The sequence below is a fragment of the Micromys minutus genome (assembly GCF_963924665.1).
Source record: "Micromys minutus genome assembly, chromosome: 1".
Classification (NCBI taxonomy): Eukaryota; Metazoa; Chordata; class Mammalia; order Rodentia; family Muridae; genus Micromys; species Micromys minutus.
Genome location: NC_137969.1, coordinates 130,506,688 through 130,522,274, shown reverse-complemented (window position 1 = coordinate 130,522,274; position 15,587 = coordinate 130,506,688). Strand labels below are relative to the sequence as shown.

Here is a 15,587-nt window from a genome sequence, read left to right as displayed (position 1 = left end):
CCAGCCCACAAACCACTGCTAACTGGGCAAGGTGTTAGAACGGGGTAAAGCCTACAGTTTTGAGATCAGAAGGGGAAAGGATGTTCAGCAGGTGTTTTCTTCGTTAGGGGACAAAAGTGTACCTGGACCAACCCAGGAGAGAGAACTCCCCAGTGTCCTCAGGTAGCACATTCTGGAGAGTGAATACATCTGTGAGGGAGGCTGGCTGTGAGCCACAGGCACACAGCAATTCAACAGGCTAATGGGACAAGATGCCACAGGCCTTAACCAGCAGGCAGGAATCCTCTTAGCTGTCACTCAAATGCCAGCTGAGTCGTGCCATTAGCCTCTCTTTCCTGCTGGAAAAGCTGAAGCAAGTGTGACTTAGCCAGGGTCACACGCCAAGCTTGGGACCAAAATAACTCTGACTCTTCTTCCCTAGCTCTCCCAGAAGGCAACATCACCTTAGTGGGGCGCTATCATTCTAACCTGAATCATGTAAAGTACCCCTAATTGCAGGCCTACTGTGAACTCTAACCACCATGTGACAGACAGACCGAGGTAGGAATGACTGAAGTTTTTAATAGTGCCCGAATCTATTATTAATATGCTGAGTGTTTGGAAACTGATGCTAATAGGTATCGAATGTAGACTTTTTTTTTTATATTAAGAAATAGCCTTGTCACGTCACCTCCAGTTTTGTTATAATATTGGAACTGAAAACACAAGGAACTCAAAGGGATGCAGTTCAGAAAGGCACTAGGGGGACAGATCCCAGACATTGCTAAGTCTTCGCAACCTTTCCCCTTTCTGCACCTACAAAAACCCCTGTCTCATTTAATAAGTGTTTAAACTTCCCCTTTAACTCTGATGTTGGCAGCTGTGAGGGCCTGTGAGATCCGGAAACAGTATCAGGCGTACGCATTCAGATCTGTACACGGGGCTAGACACGTGCTGTGCTCACAAAGGAAAGTAAATTCCATTGGGCAAATTGCTCTAACTGATTCATTTGTCCTCTGAAAGACGCCACCTACCTGCTCCAAGGTATTCAGGTAATTGACAGGGGGCGGAGCCTCCTGGGATGTTTTAGTCCCTAAGGTCTCAGCCAGACTTCCGTGATGTCACAGATTTCCTGCTCTGAACCAACCAATGCCCTCCTTCTTTCTCTAGCCACCTGTACACCGAAGTTGAGACCAGTCACAACCCCGGCAGCCCAAGAAGCTTCTGGGTACAGGGATTGAGGCTGGCTGGTAACTGCTGCTCTGAAAACCCCAAACATCTTCGAACAGGTGAGCAGGAACTACTTTTTCCTCTCGGCCTTTAGACCCCTGACCCAGAAAAATCCACGCTCACTGAATGGCTCAGTCCAGAGTAACATTCTTAGAGTAGAGATGCCAGTGACAGTCTTACTCCACGGCCAGCAGGTTGTCTCGGCCAGATACTTAATCATTTTTGTTTCCTGATTATTAATACAGCCTCTGCTTGTTGGTGAAGCTGATCTGATTCTTTTTAAAACCCCGGAGAAAGGGGAGGTGAGATGCTTTTTGAAAGTTGGTTCAAATGTGCAGACCAGTTCAGCCTGTTTTGAGTGTGTGTAGGGGTTGGGGGTGGGGGGGTGCTTGGGACATTCACAAAATTCAAATTGTTTTTCTTTTTTTTTTTTTGTCTTGCCTTCTGCATTCATCTCATCTGAAGCAGTTTTGATCATAAGCTGTAATGCTTTCCTAGGTTTTGTTGTTGTTTACAGTAGAAAGTCAGTACTAAAACTGATAAATTCTGACTCTCTGGTTATAAGCGCTTGCCCCCCCCCCCCCCCCCCTCCAGCCTTTAGTTTCCTTTTAGTTTACTTGTGGAAAACATTCAGCAGTCTGGATTAGAACTGTTTACCTTCAGGCCAGATAGGCTGCCTGCTGACCTTTGGTTAAGGTAAAGATTACCCTTCAAGGCCATAAGCCTGTAACGGCTGGTCTGGGTTTTAAATTGTTGAATCTCCTTTGTTGTTTATATCTTGCTCTTAATATAATAAATATATGGACGAGGTTTCTCTGCTAGGACCTGACTTTTAAGGTAATTTTACCTCAAGGACCCATATTTGTTTTCCAATCCTGATCACGTGACCTTCTCTCAAGGGACCCAAGAGCCACCCTCCACCAGCTAATATTATTACCAAGAGCAGGGGAACAAATTCCCAGCCCATCTTCTCATTAACGTACATGGGAAACTCCAGGAGAGAAATAAACGAATGAATGAGACATTTCAGTTTATGGACCTTCATTAGTTGCTCTCCCGGGAGTTAAGTTAGCAGATGGGTTTATAAGAAAATAATCTGTTAGGATATAAGCCTGTATATAGTCCTCTAGAAATAAAAAGAACATTCCAAATGTCCAAGAGTATTGTCCTTGAACAGCTGAGCTTCCTGGTAAGCGTCTGCCTCGCACCCTTTGCCAGTTTCTTTCTGACTCTTCAGAAGCTCATAGCCTCCTCTCTCGTTGACCTTTGTGCCTAGTATTGTCCTCTAAGTGCCTGTGTTTGCAGAGTGGCTGCTGTTGATGCCTTAATCGAATTCTCAGGGGATTCAGAGGCTTGTGAGCGAAGCAAGGAAAGGAATCCCTATTGGCTGGGTTCTATAGGTATAGATTTGTCCTTGATATTCCCAACGTCTGCAAACTTTCACCCCCTTTTGTGTACCTGGTTAATTAGTTATTTTTACAACAACGGACCTGTGATTACATAACAAATCATTGTCTCTAACATCTTAGAAAAATAATTTAATATGTATTATTGCCCCCAGTTCAAGAAAAAAAAAAAAAAAGACAGGGCAGAAACCAGTCACAGTGTCTAGTATAGGGGTAGGGCAGCTCATTGGATAACTTGAACGTGTTCCCCAGGAAGTTACCATGACAACTCCACGGATTCAGGAGTACACAAAGCGCAATAGGAAAGCATACGTCCTTTAGCAAATTACTGAACTTCTCTGGACCTCCTCTTCTTTCCCGGTAGGACAAGAGATAAGTACCTTGCGCTATAATGTGGTTCTCTGAGTATAGGCAGAGCTTGGAGTAGGCAGTGCCTGATACTGAGCCAGGGACAAATAAAAGCCAACTCCCTCTGTGCTGGAGGAATTTTCCTGGGAGCTTAGAGGACCTGTGTGAACCCATGTAGCTCTCCCGTGACTGCAATGGTTCAGAACCTGGCTCGTATTACTGTAATTAATTGTCAGTAATTAACCCCACTGTTAACAGTTTGGAGAATCGCAGCAGTCCGGAGAGAGGAGAATGAACAAACTAATTCCCTGAGCCAGGCGGCATGTGTCTGCCAGCCCCCTTGGCGAAGCAAACTCTGGAGTGGTCACTCTTCCTTCTTGCCCCCAGCTCAAGGGTCCATCCACAAAGGCTGTCAGGAGAGGTCTCGTTGTCATCGTCATTTAGGGTGCTCTGACTTGCAGGGAGCCCAGACTCTTTTAATCATGCTACCACCCTGAGTGGCCTTGGCCACTTGGTCCCCTCTAATCTTGTAGGTAAACATCTTCCACCTCAGACTCCATGAGCCAGGCCAGTGTGAGAGGTGACAGATAATTTGCAGCCTGTACCATTCTGTGGAGGGCAGGCTTATGCGTCCTTTGGACAAGAACCAGACCCTTAAGTAGAGTATGTTGAACCTGTTGATGACCTTGAATCATTGCATCCGAGCAGATGTGGCCCCAGACCCACTTTGAGCTTAGGTCCCACCTTCCTCCCAAAGTGAAACATATGTTTCTGCCATTCAAGAGCAAGAGCCCAGTGGACCTAAGACTGTGGATTCTAACCTAAAAAAACACTCCAGCTTGCTGAAGGGGACTCTAAGGAAGAACCCTGAGCTCCTTACCCATCGCTTGCCTTGACCCTCCACAACCCCCAATTGGAAACCCCTGCATCCTACAACAGAACACAGAGAGACTCTATAAATTCATGGATCAGAGTAATGGAGAACAGGGGTGGGTATTGCCTCTCACTGGGGCCTGGTGGTCTTATTCATTTAATTCCAGGTGAAGTGGTATTATCATCCTAGAAAAGGGAGCTAGCTGATCTTTGGCATCAGTCTGTCTGGGATCAAAGCCCAGTTCTATCATGTGGTTTCTTTATGCCCCAGTCAAACTTTTTAACCTGTTTGGAACAGCCCTGGCACCATGTTTTCTAGTCCTCATGAGATGTTCTTGAAAAGTAGACACGGTTGTGGGGATCAAATTCTGTCACACAATTGCTAGACTGCACGAGGTACGAAATATCTTTGCCTTAATCTGATTGTCTGGGAAGCTGAGTACTTAGTTACCCAGGGTTTTGGTGAAAACAGTTGCAGGGTTCATGTGTGGGGTACCTTTGCACATGCTAGGTGTTCAGTTTAAGCTCTTTATTATTCTAGGATGGATATGTTATAGTGACTACAGTTAGATGACTTAGCTTGTGCTTTAGCCTGGACATAACGATGGAAACAGCCACTAACTGAACACAGCGCTTTTCTAGAAAGATCCCATAGGCTTAGAAAGAAAGCCTGTTAACCAAGATCATATTGTTAATCTTGGCCTTCCAGGGAAGAGCGGTTGGCAGTGTGGTGCCTAGTCTTTTAAAGACCAGCAGGTGTAGCAACCTGGGGTACAAGATGAGCAAGTCAAGCATCTTCCTGCAGCAGGGACTCATGGCTGCACCTCTGAACATTTCTTCTGATACTGTTAGAGCTTTGCACCCCCAAGGGGGAGCCAAAAAGATCTGCTTTGCTCAGGGCCACAGAGGCTCTTAAGCAGGTCCTCCCCACCTTGGCATCTTTGAACTTCCTGGAAGCCTGGGACTATTCTTGCTATGTATGTACCAACATCACAGACTCACTTTTATGTGGGTGGGAAATTGGCTGTCCTCTGACAGTGCTCCCAAACAATTACAACGAGCCTTTCAAAACTCCTTGAAGGAGACTGTGTCATTCTTTCTGGAGGTGGGGGGGGAGTAGATTTTAAGTAGGTGCTGTCTCCTAAGAATGAGGATCGATAGGAAAACCACAAAAGTCACTAAGAGCAGAGACTACAGGAGGCTGAGATCGCAGTCATAGAATGTTGGGTCTCTTCTCTGATTTCCCTCCTTACTCTGCGTCCTCTGGCACAAGGAAACGGTGGTGACTACTGCTTAGCAACACAGGTACAGACTTCAAATCAAGGAGAGATTTTGGTATTTTCAAAAGTGCAATAGGTTTCGGGGGTGGGGGGGGATGGAGGGGGCTGGGTGTGTTGTCACTGAAAGTGAGCATTATTCCACATATGTAACACCTGGGATGTTTGGTGGCTGGGTTGTCAGACAGATGTGTGGATGATGGGTCAATGAATGTGTGGATGGATGTTGGATACATGTCTGGACGATAAAGGATAGTTGTATTGATGGATGGTGGATAGATGTGTGGATAGATGGTGGATGGATGGATGGATGGATGGATGGATGGATGGATGGATGGAGGAATGGATGGATGGATGGCCAAAGATTATTTGTGTTTATTCAGCTGAGATATTTATTCACATGAGGCATGAAAATACACAATGTAAAATCAATTGTTTTAAATATTACACGAGAAAAAAATGTATGTCTAGTACCAGAATATCCCTTAACCTGTAGCAAATTGCTTATTTAAAGTCATAGCAACAAATCTCTTAAGTTTTTTATTTTGAAACAGGAAAGAGCAGAGGCATTCCCACTTCAGACAGGGCAGATGAGCTGACTCCCACACTAGACATATGCAGGTTTTTGATGAGCATTTTCTTCTTTGATCCTTCTCTGCTTCTTCTAACTCTCTCAAAGAATCCCTGCTCCCTGCCGGGGGGGGGGGTGCACATTCTCTGTGGCTGTTTGTGAGTTGACCAGCACACATCCAACATGTACCACAAGTTTCATCTCAAATGTTGTTTGACACCGAGTTTTACTCTGGAGCATGCATACTTAAACACCACCGTTGTCACCATTGCCCCCTGGTGACTGGGATAAGCTTCTTGTGCTTGATGCATTTGTCACAGGGACACGAAAGACTTCACCAGCCACAGAGTGGAAGCTCTCTAGGATTTCCTTTAATAGCTTCTTGGCACACCACATTGCCACCACATATGCATGATAGGTGGCTTAGCTATGTCATTGCTGTCTGTTGAGGTGATTTGTGTAGCTTGCCTGTGACTACAGTCTGTCGGTCACGTGGCCTCTTTGGAATAGAACATCGCATGCTTAGGCTCATACATCCCCACATTAACACATGAGTCACCTTGTGTTTTCAAGCTCCTTGTTAAGAATTCTGGTCATACTTGTATGACATCTTCCACAGTACACACACACTCAGCCATTCCATTGGTAGCCTCCTGGGGGCCCTTGTAAATTGGTTTCACAGTCACCTCTAAAGACATCTGTATTGTAACTTATTAGTGAACTAAAAGCAAATAATTAGAGTTTTACACTGGGGATGGATCGCTATTCTAAGTATACAGGAGTCTTACAGCTGCCATCTCAAAATGTTTGCTCTGTTACTTAGTCATGTGAAGAAGGGCTGGAGTGGGCCATTGGGAAGATTTACCATATTTCTGTGGGATTCACCTCTAGGGATATATAATCTCCTGGATTAGTCTCTTGGGATTTCCACAGCTGAGGATCATAAACTCAGAAATTTTAAACAATTTTGTTTATTTTTTTTTTTTTCAGTTCTAGAGCATGTAGAAGTTTGAGATGGAGACATGAGCAGGGGCACGTTCCTGAGTTTGAGGGAACTAGACCAGAGTAAATCCACCTTTGCCTTGTCCATTGGGTCCCATGGCCACTTGGTGTGTGACTGTCTTCACATTACCTCTTTTGAGTCTTCTTTCTCTTCTCTCTCTCCTAAGAATACTAGCTTTAGAGGTCGTTAGGTGATCCAAGATGCTCTCATCTAGACAGTTAACACTTGGTGACAAACTTAAAAGACAAGTTTCCCTTTTAGGTCAGCTTCCTAGGTCTGGGGATAACCATGGCCATGTTCTCAAGTGGGACATTGTTTTCCTCTCTGCACTCACTCTATAGCCGATGTTCACATATACAGCCATCTCTGTCTGTTCATGGAGAAATCTTCGTGTAGACCAGTGGTTCTAAACCTTCCTAATGCTTCTACCCTTTAATACATCTCATGTTGTGGTGACCCCCCAACCATAAAATTATTTCACTGCTATCTCATAACTGTAATATTGCTGCTGTTATGAATCATAATGTACTTATCCAAAATGTAGGATATCTGATATCCAACTCCTGTAAAAGGGTCATTTGATCCCCAAAGGGTCTCAACTGACAGACTGAGAACCACTGGTACAGACCTACCAAGTGAAGTATAAGCAACAGAGAGTTAGCGTTGGCAGCCTTAGGTACTTCCATCCTTAGCTCCTGTGTTGAAGGCACGGTAGTAATGGTTTTGTGCTTTAGAGACCTAATGTATTCAACTCCATGACAAGTCTGCAGAAAGAAGGCAATAGATTGCAATGGAAGACAGAACAAGCCGTAACTCTTGGATGTCATTGCTCAAATGAATCTTGATTCCCCACACCAGGGAGAACAGATAAATGTCTACTTCCAAGTATCGTTGTCTCAAAGGACCTTAACGAATTAAAAAGTGTCCGTGGAGACTCCTTGGCAACATTTGGACTGCTTACAAAGACAGTAGGAAGGACCAGAGATGGAAAAGACAAGGGAGAACCAGCAATGCTGTCCTTAATTTGGGGGATGGGCACCATGCTTCGAAGGAGTAGTGTGGCGTGTGGTAAACACTGAGAGACAGAACAAGAGCCAACAGTCAAAGTCACAAAGACTTAGGATCTTCGAAAACTACCCAGGCCTCTGTCACTGGAAAGATTTGGAATAGTAACCAGCATATCATCCCCTAGATATGCTGAAACACCATTTTTCCACTTGGTGAAAACCTATGGTCCTTGCCCAACTCCAAATCATATAATTTCTAAGCTAGGCATTGTGCTCACACCAGTAATCCCAGCCCTCAGGAGGCTGAGGGAGGGTCATGAGTCTGAGGACAGCTGGGCTACACATATAGTAAGGCCCTCACTTTAAAAAATAAAATCTATGACTTCTATATAAAACATTAGGGAATGTTTTTAAATCATGTTGAGCCATCAACCTGTGTGCACTCTTGTCCTTGATGGCAGTGTCTGGCCAGGCTCTTTCCTCTCGGGACCTCCTGTCACTTATCAAAGCCCTGCTCATTTTTGTTTGGGTTTTGTTATTTTTTTTAATTAACAAAAGTTCAAGGATGGACTTGAACTCCCTGTATAGGTGAGGATGACCTTGAACTTCTAATTCTTTGTTCTCTACTTCCTGAGTGCTGGGATTAAGGTATGTACCACCAATGCCCAGTATAGGCCCATCACTTGTGTGCCATGCAGCTGACCTATAGTTACCTTTTGTGACCCTTCAGAGGAACCAGGTGGCCCATTAAGTTTCCTGGACCTGACTGTGATTCTCTTGTTCCTTCAAAGCTTCATCACCATCTGCTGTGTTTGCCCTGCCATTTATCTACCTCTATTTTCCTAAATAAACTCGAACACCCTGAAGATGGCGTGGAATTTTCTGGAGGTCCCGAGAGTTCAAGACAAAGAGGGGCCATGAACAGGGTGGTTAGCACACACCTGCAGAACCGAAATATCTTTCAAAGACTTGGTTATGTGTTTACAAAAGAAAGAAAGAAAGAAAGAAAGAAAGAAAGAAAGAAAGAAAGAAAGGAGGGAGTGAGTGAGGGAGGGAGGGAGGGAGGGAGGGAGGGAGAAAAGGAAGGAAGGAGGGAAGGAAGGAAAGAAGGAAGGAGGGAAGGAAAGAAGGAAGGAAGGAAGGAAGGAAGGAGGGAAGGAAAGGAGGGAGGGAGGGAAGGAAGGAAGGAAAAAAGGAGGGAAGGAAGAAAGGAAAGAAGGAAGGAAGGAGGGAAGGAAGGAAGTAAAGAAGGAAGGAAGGAAGGAGGGAAGGGAGGAGGGAAGAAAGGAAGGAGGGAAGGAAGAAAAGTCCCTTCCTGCCATGGTAGTCTTTGAGAGGGAGGACACCAGCTTGTAGGCTGTTTCATTCCCATACGTCCCTAAAGTCTGCTCTTCCCAGGACTCGGTGTTGATGCTCGGGAGTAATAGAATCCTTGCTCAGATGAAATGCTTTGCTTTAATTGTGTGTTGTTTGCGGGACTGCGTGTTTATAGGCTAGGATGTGGGAGGGCATCGTATTTGAGACAGAGCACTTATGGACCAGCCCGCGGATGACAGGTGCACCGTGACATCCAGGGCAAGCCTGGTGAGGTCTAGTCAAGGGAGATGATGCTTTTTCCGGAAGGCTTGAAAAGCCATCCCCGGCCTCTAGAACTCATGTGTAATTGGCTAACCACGGGGGACTCTGTTCTCTCAACCACTTCCCTTGTCTTTCCCTCTTTCTCAATGTCTGTGTTCCCGGTTATTGACTCCAGATGTGTTCTGCCGTTCTCCTTGTTCAGGTCTATCATTTCCTGGCAGACTCTGACCTCTGTGGAGACCTTTTATATTTCTCTGTTCTTTCTGGTGTTTGAAACACTTTGCAGGCGAATGTCATTCGCAGATTTCATTAATGAGTCTCTTGCTCCCTCTTTGAGACCAGTGATTTAGAAGTTAAGCAAAAGCAGATCTAACCGCAACCGCAACCCTCGGAGCAGGCAGTGAGGACCTGCCTCCTGCTCCCAAGGTGAAGTGCAGGTCCCTCCCCTGTGCACATGAAGATTCCTCCTCAGATTCTCCCTCTTAGTTTGAAGATGGGCTTTTAATCCCATAAGTGACTGACTTTGTATTCAGGTCACTGAAGCATCTGGTTTTCCTGGTTATATACAGTTCTGTAAGGCAAGGAATAATGTATTTCTGTTCATAATCAGTATTTATTAAAAGGATCACACAGAGCCTTCAATGCTCACTGAGTGAATCTGAGACTTAATGCATAAGTAAGGTCAAAAAGGAGAGATAGGTCTTATCATAACTTTGGAAATTGCTTTCCCTACAAATAACCTGTTTTATGAGGTTTAGCCAGGGTCAGAGCCTCACTGTGACAAATGTGCCTGCCAGGAACATTCCGTTGGAGAGAGAGAGAGAGAGAGAGAGAGAGAGAGAGAGAGGGAGGGAGGGAGGGAGGGAGGGAGTGAGAGAGTGACAGAGAGAGAGGGAGGGAAGGAGAGAGAGAGAGAGAGAGAGAGAGAGAGAGAGAGAGAGGGAGGGAGGGAGGGAGGGAGGGAGGGAGGGAGAGAGAGAGAGAGAGAGAGCGCAGGTGGCCAGGTCGTGAAGGGAAGCAGGTAGCAGTTATTGGGGCCCTGGTCCACTGGACTTCTCCATGGTTAAGCTTCTGCATAGGAATGAGCGACCTGGCTATGACTGGTGTGGGGGCCCCAGGGCCAGTTTGAAATGCTAAGTCACCATGTTGCCCAACAGCGCTTCCCCAAGTTTAAGCATCATCATCAACAAAACCTCTACACCTCGGGGATTTCTACGTGTCTTTTTTGTTCTGGTGTTTTGTGATGCGAGAAACTGAACTCAGGGCCTCGCACATCCCGGGGAAGCATCTCATCACTGAGCACACACCGCCAGACCAGACTCAGTGATAACATCCCTTATAGGTGTTTATGTTCATGCAGGGTGTGCATGTATGTGTGGCTACTTTGGGTGTCTATGTATGTGGGTGCACACATGTGTGTATGGAGGACCGAGGACAAACTTGGGTGTCACTCCTCAAGCATCATCCACCTGGCTCTTTTGAGGCAGGGGCTCTCCTCTAATCTATAGTTTTCTTGTGTGTGTGTGTGTGTGTGTGTGTGTGTGTGTGTGTGTTTTGTGGAACCTGGGGATCTAATTCAGGTTCCTGTGGTTTCAGAGTAAGCTCCTCTCCAGCTGTGCTGTCTCTCTAAAGCCCTGCTCCCCAGACTCCATTTCTTGGGGCTGAGTTACCTGCATGATCATTTGCAGGTGTAGTCTGTATACATTTGTAAAACAAGGTTGGGTGAGGGATAAAAATATTTTGAACAACTTTAAGTCATCATTACAAAATGATGCCCGGTGCGGTAGACACGTGTAACCTCAGCATTCAGAAGGCTAAGGCAGGGGGGTAGACTGATCTACACCTCAGGGATCGTGTCACCATCCTCCCTCAAATCATAAACGAATCCCTCTCCAGTAGAGCAGAGCCTCCCACTGTTTGCCGAATTCTGAGCAGCGTCCTGGATATAGAGAACGGACTGTTACCTGGTTGTACTCACATGGCAAAGTTCCTGCAGGGCCCAGGTGCTTGGTCTCTGGGAATAGCTCCACACCTCCCTCTCGTGATGTTGTGCACCTGGTGTCTCTACCAAGCACAAAATGAGGTGGAGCTGTGATCAACTCAGAACTCAGAGCTTGCTTACAGTTGAATGGCACGCGTCTGATACACCGGACCAAGCCCACCCTGACCTCACTGCACCAGGGCTGATGCAAGGAAAATATGAAGTCTTATCAAGGCAGTTAAGCCCAGGGCCAGGTCTGAGCCACAGGGTTGATGCCCCACTTTCCCTACTTGGACTTCTAAGAAAAAAAAAAATACTGATAAGACCTTGGTTGTAGGGGAAGCAAGGGAGGCATTCGCCTTGTGGTGCAAAGATTAAGGAACAAAGAAAACTCAGCAACCATGATTTTAATATCCTTTATATTAGTGTTCCGGTTGCTGTGATGGCGTATCCAACAAAAGCAGATTAAAAGTTTGTTTCTGCTCATGGTTTGAAGGATACGGTCCATGGAGGGAGGGAAGATAGGAAGGCCAGCTGCTAGATTCACAGCCAGGATGCAGAGAGAGCTGAAGGCCAGAACTCATCTCCATCTCCCCTCTTCCCCACTGTAGTCAGTCCAGGGCTCCAGCCTGGGGATGGGTCTTCATTCCCCAGTTAAAACTCTTTGGGAACACCTGGGCGTGTTACCATGGTGACGGTGAAGCAAGGCACCCCGGGCTGTGACAGGACTCAGCACAGCACCAGTGGAATAAGTGTGTCTGCTGTTTAGAGATGGAGTCAGTGGGGCTTTCTCAAGGTAGTGTGATAGTGAAGAGTTTGCTGAGGTAAAGGCTGTCCAGCAACTGCCTTTTCCCTGGGTTAGGACAACTGTCACCATCTAGGGTGGCAAGCATCAGACACTTTCCTTCTCAGTACTGTGTCTGCTGTGGGCTGTGCAGGTGGGTAGGGCTGGAAGATCCTGCCCCCTCTTCCCTGGGCTTCTCTCTGCTTATCACGTCAACCTTTCCACTTGCTGCTGAACTTTAGTATTTATGCTTTGGGTGACAAAATGCCTCCGATCGACTGTTTGCTTAATTGGTTTCCAGTCCTGTTTCCGTGCGTTATGTGTTGCTCATACATCTAAAATGAGATGAATAAAATGGCCAAAAGCATCCCCAAATGCCACCACTCCTAGGGAATAACTGAAAGCTGGATTCTAACACCAGACTGTTTAGGTGTTAGGGGCCTCCTTCTGTTTATACAGAGCCTCAAAATACTGTTGCATCTTCTCAGCCATGTCCACAGACCTTGTTTACGCTTTTACAAGCGCTATGCTTCTCCTTATAACCCTAGATCTTATCTCTCCATCTCTCTGTCTGTCTACCTATGGAGAGCTTGCTGTCCTTCTGCAGTGTAGAGGCTTCTAGAAATTCCTTCCCACACACAGACACCCAAATCCACAGATAGCTCAAGTTTCTTCTATAAAGTAGTGCTGTGTTTACATTTAATAATCATACATCCTCCACTGTACTCTAAGTCTTCTTTAGATTACTTAAAATATCTAATACAATGTAGGAGCGTTGTTATGCTGAGCTTTTAGGGAAATGGTAATGGGAAAAGGTTAGATATTTAGCATAGATGCCTTCCCTCTACCCTGACCTGTGGTTGACTGAATTCATTAAACATGTGGATCTCTCTCTCTCTCTCTCTCTCTCTCTCTCTCTCTCTCTCTCTCTCTCTCTCTCTCTCTCTCACACACACACACACACACACACACACAGAGACATGCACACACTATTCTAACCAGTCCCTCAGGACAGCATCTCCTCTGTGGCCCCCCAGCAGCAGTAAGGAAGCATCCTAGGCTGGCTGAAGGTCAGCTCACAGGTACAGTCACCCGCCTCCCTCTGTTCTGGAATTTTGGAACTTGCCCTTTCTGGTCACTGTAGGAGACCCACAGACAAGTTGGAATACTAGCTGAAAAGAGATAGCCAACCTCACAGAGACCAGAAACCTGAAGAAATACTGAGTGAATCCAGCTCAGTCCAGAGAAGGACATGTCTTCAAATACTGAAGCACTAATGAACTCCATGGATAATCCTGTGTACCCTGGAGAGAGGTAGAGCCACAGGAAGGCAAATTCTCCCCCAGTGTGTAAACATTTCCCTTAATGTAAAGGTCTACCCAAGGGTAGAATAAAGTCACTAATGTCTGATCTAAGGACAACTCTCAAATTGTCTTTGTGTCAGCTTTAAAAAGATACCAATGCAAGACATATTACCATCCCTACAAGTCAGAGGGCACCTTAATTTTCTCCTCATTTACTTCCTTATTTGTTTGGTTTTGCTGTGCTGGGCCTTGTGCCTGTTAGATAATCACTCTGCCCCTGAGCTCTATCTGCCAGCTGGGATGATCCTTCAGTTCCTTGAATAATACAGACTCTCCTCACTACTGTTGGAAACAAGGATTCAGGAAAGTTAAAGGGATGCTTTAGGGTGAAATTGGTCCTTTCAATGGAAGAATGAGATCTTCTCAGTGGGGCCAAGTGAAGTATTTATCCATTTGCTTTCTATGGGCTTTAAGAGTGTCCTGGAAGAAGAAAGAGGGTGTCCACAGCACACCAGGGCCATGTAGATACAGTGGGCTCCTGTTAGAGTTTCATTTCTATCACCGCTATAAAAATACACTGACAAAAATTTAATTAGAGGAGAAAGGGGTTTGTTGCAGCCAATGTTCCCAAATTATAGTTCATCACTGTGCACCGTGACTGAGGCTGGAGAGAAATGGGCACATTACATCCACCTTAGATAACAGAGAACAATGCATGCATGCTTGCTTCTCAACTATGTTTCTCCACTTCTATACAGTTCAGGTCTCTCCCTTGCCTAAGGAATGGTGTCACCCACAGTGGCTTGGATCTTTCCACATCAACTGATATAATTAAGACTGTCCTGTCCCAGACATGCTCCAAGGCTGACCCAAAGGAGAAAATCAATCCCTCATGGGGACTCTCTTCCCAGTTGATTCTAGGTTGTGTCAACATCTGAAAGGCACATTTGTCCTCTAAGTGAAAAGAAAAGGGGAGAGATTGTTGCTCAGTGTGGGAGACTAAGAACTCCAACCAAGACTTCTGCTTTCTGTTTTGTCATTCTAAACTGTATGAAAGGCACATATTGCATCTCCTGGCCCTCCTCAGCCAGGGCCAGAAGGACAGACCTACCATACTGAGCAGATTTAAACAAACATTCTCCACCCATGTCAGCCTTGGACTCTACTTTTTAGGGAAGAAACATGTTTCTCTGTTAGATTAAATGATTCTGTGGTCTCACCCCAATAGCCAGGTTCATGTATGTCTAAAAGCAGGATGTGTTCTATATTATAGCAAGATGATATGTGTAATATGTTCACAAGATAGAAACACAAAAAGAACTGCCAGGTAAAAGGGGAAAAAAACTTATTTTCTGAAATCTACCTAATTCCTTGCTGTAGAGCCCAAACTGCTTGTTCAGCCAATCTCTCATGGCCCGGTTTTTATTTATGTAGACTTTATTTAGTCTAAAGTAAATTCATACAAAAAATATAAGTGGTGTTTACATTGACATTACATTAAGAAGTTGGTTTACCATCTGGCCAAGAGCCAGCGGATCCATTGCTCTGAGAGGGAGGGAAAGGGAGTGGGACTGGAAGAAAGGGAAGAGAGGTTGGAAGCAAAGTTGGGAGAGGGAACAAAGTGGGGAGGTAAAGGGCAGGGGGCATTAGAGTGTGAGCTGAACCCTGTTATGCTTGCTACCCTTATCGGGGTAATTCCCTGGGGTACTGCCATTCTCCTTAGAGACAAAGACTCTGTCTCTTCAGAGCTTTGACATCTCCACTTACAGTGAGACCTAAAGAGATTTAGCCTCTTCTGATTTCCTAGGTCTTTTATGTTGACGTAGTTACATTATTGGAGTTCTGACCATTTCATACTGGAGACAGACTGGGAGATAGAGGGTGGAAAGGTTAGGAGGAGGAGAGTCTGGCAGCTCAGTCTGCTTAGCTTCCTTTTGGGTGTAACTGGCCAGTCACTTAGGTGCTATGCTCCAGTTTCCTGATCTGTTCAGTTAAAAACAAAACAAAATGTCCTGAGGCCTTGAGAGGATAAAGTGACACAATGCAATAATGTCCTCAGCACATGGGAAATGCTAAGGAACACGTTTAGAAACAAAGTTATAAAAACATCCATCTTGGATTGGTGTGGTGCTGAACTCCTTTAATCCCAGCAGTTAGGAAGCAGAAACTGGCAGATCTCTGAATTTGAGGCCAGCCTGGTCTCACTTATGGTGAGACTCTGACACACACACACACACATACACACA

At 45.5% G+C, this 15,587-nt stretch overlaps 1 protein-coding gene across 1 annotated transcript in view; it reads left to right on the top strand.

Annotated features, from left to right (window-relative positions):
• The first annotated feature begins 1,160 nt into the window (after window positions 1–1,160).
• LNX1 (ligand of numb-protein X 1) overlaps window positions 1,161–15,587 on the top strand; it is a 101,485-nt gene continuing 87,058 nt past the window's right edge. Inside the window, exon 1 of the mRNA XM_080927626.1 lies at window positions 1,161–1,268. The gene's annotated coding sequence lies outside the window, so the exon portion shown is untranslated. The remainder of the gene's footprint in view (window positions 1,269–15,587) is intronic.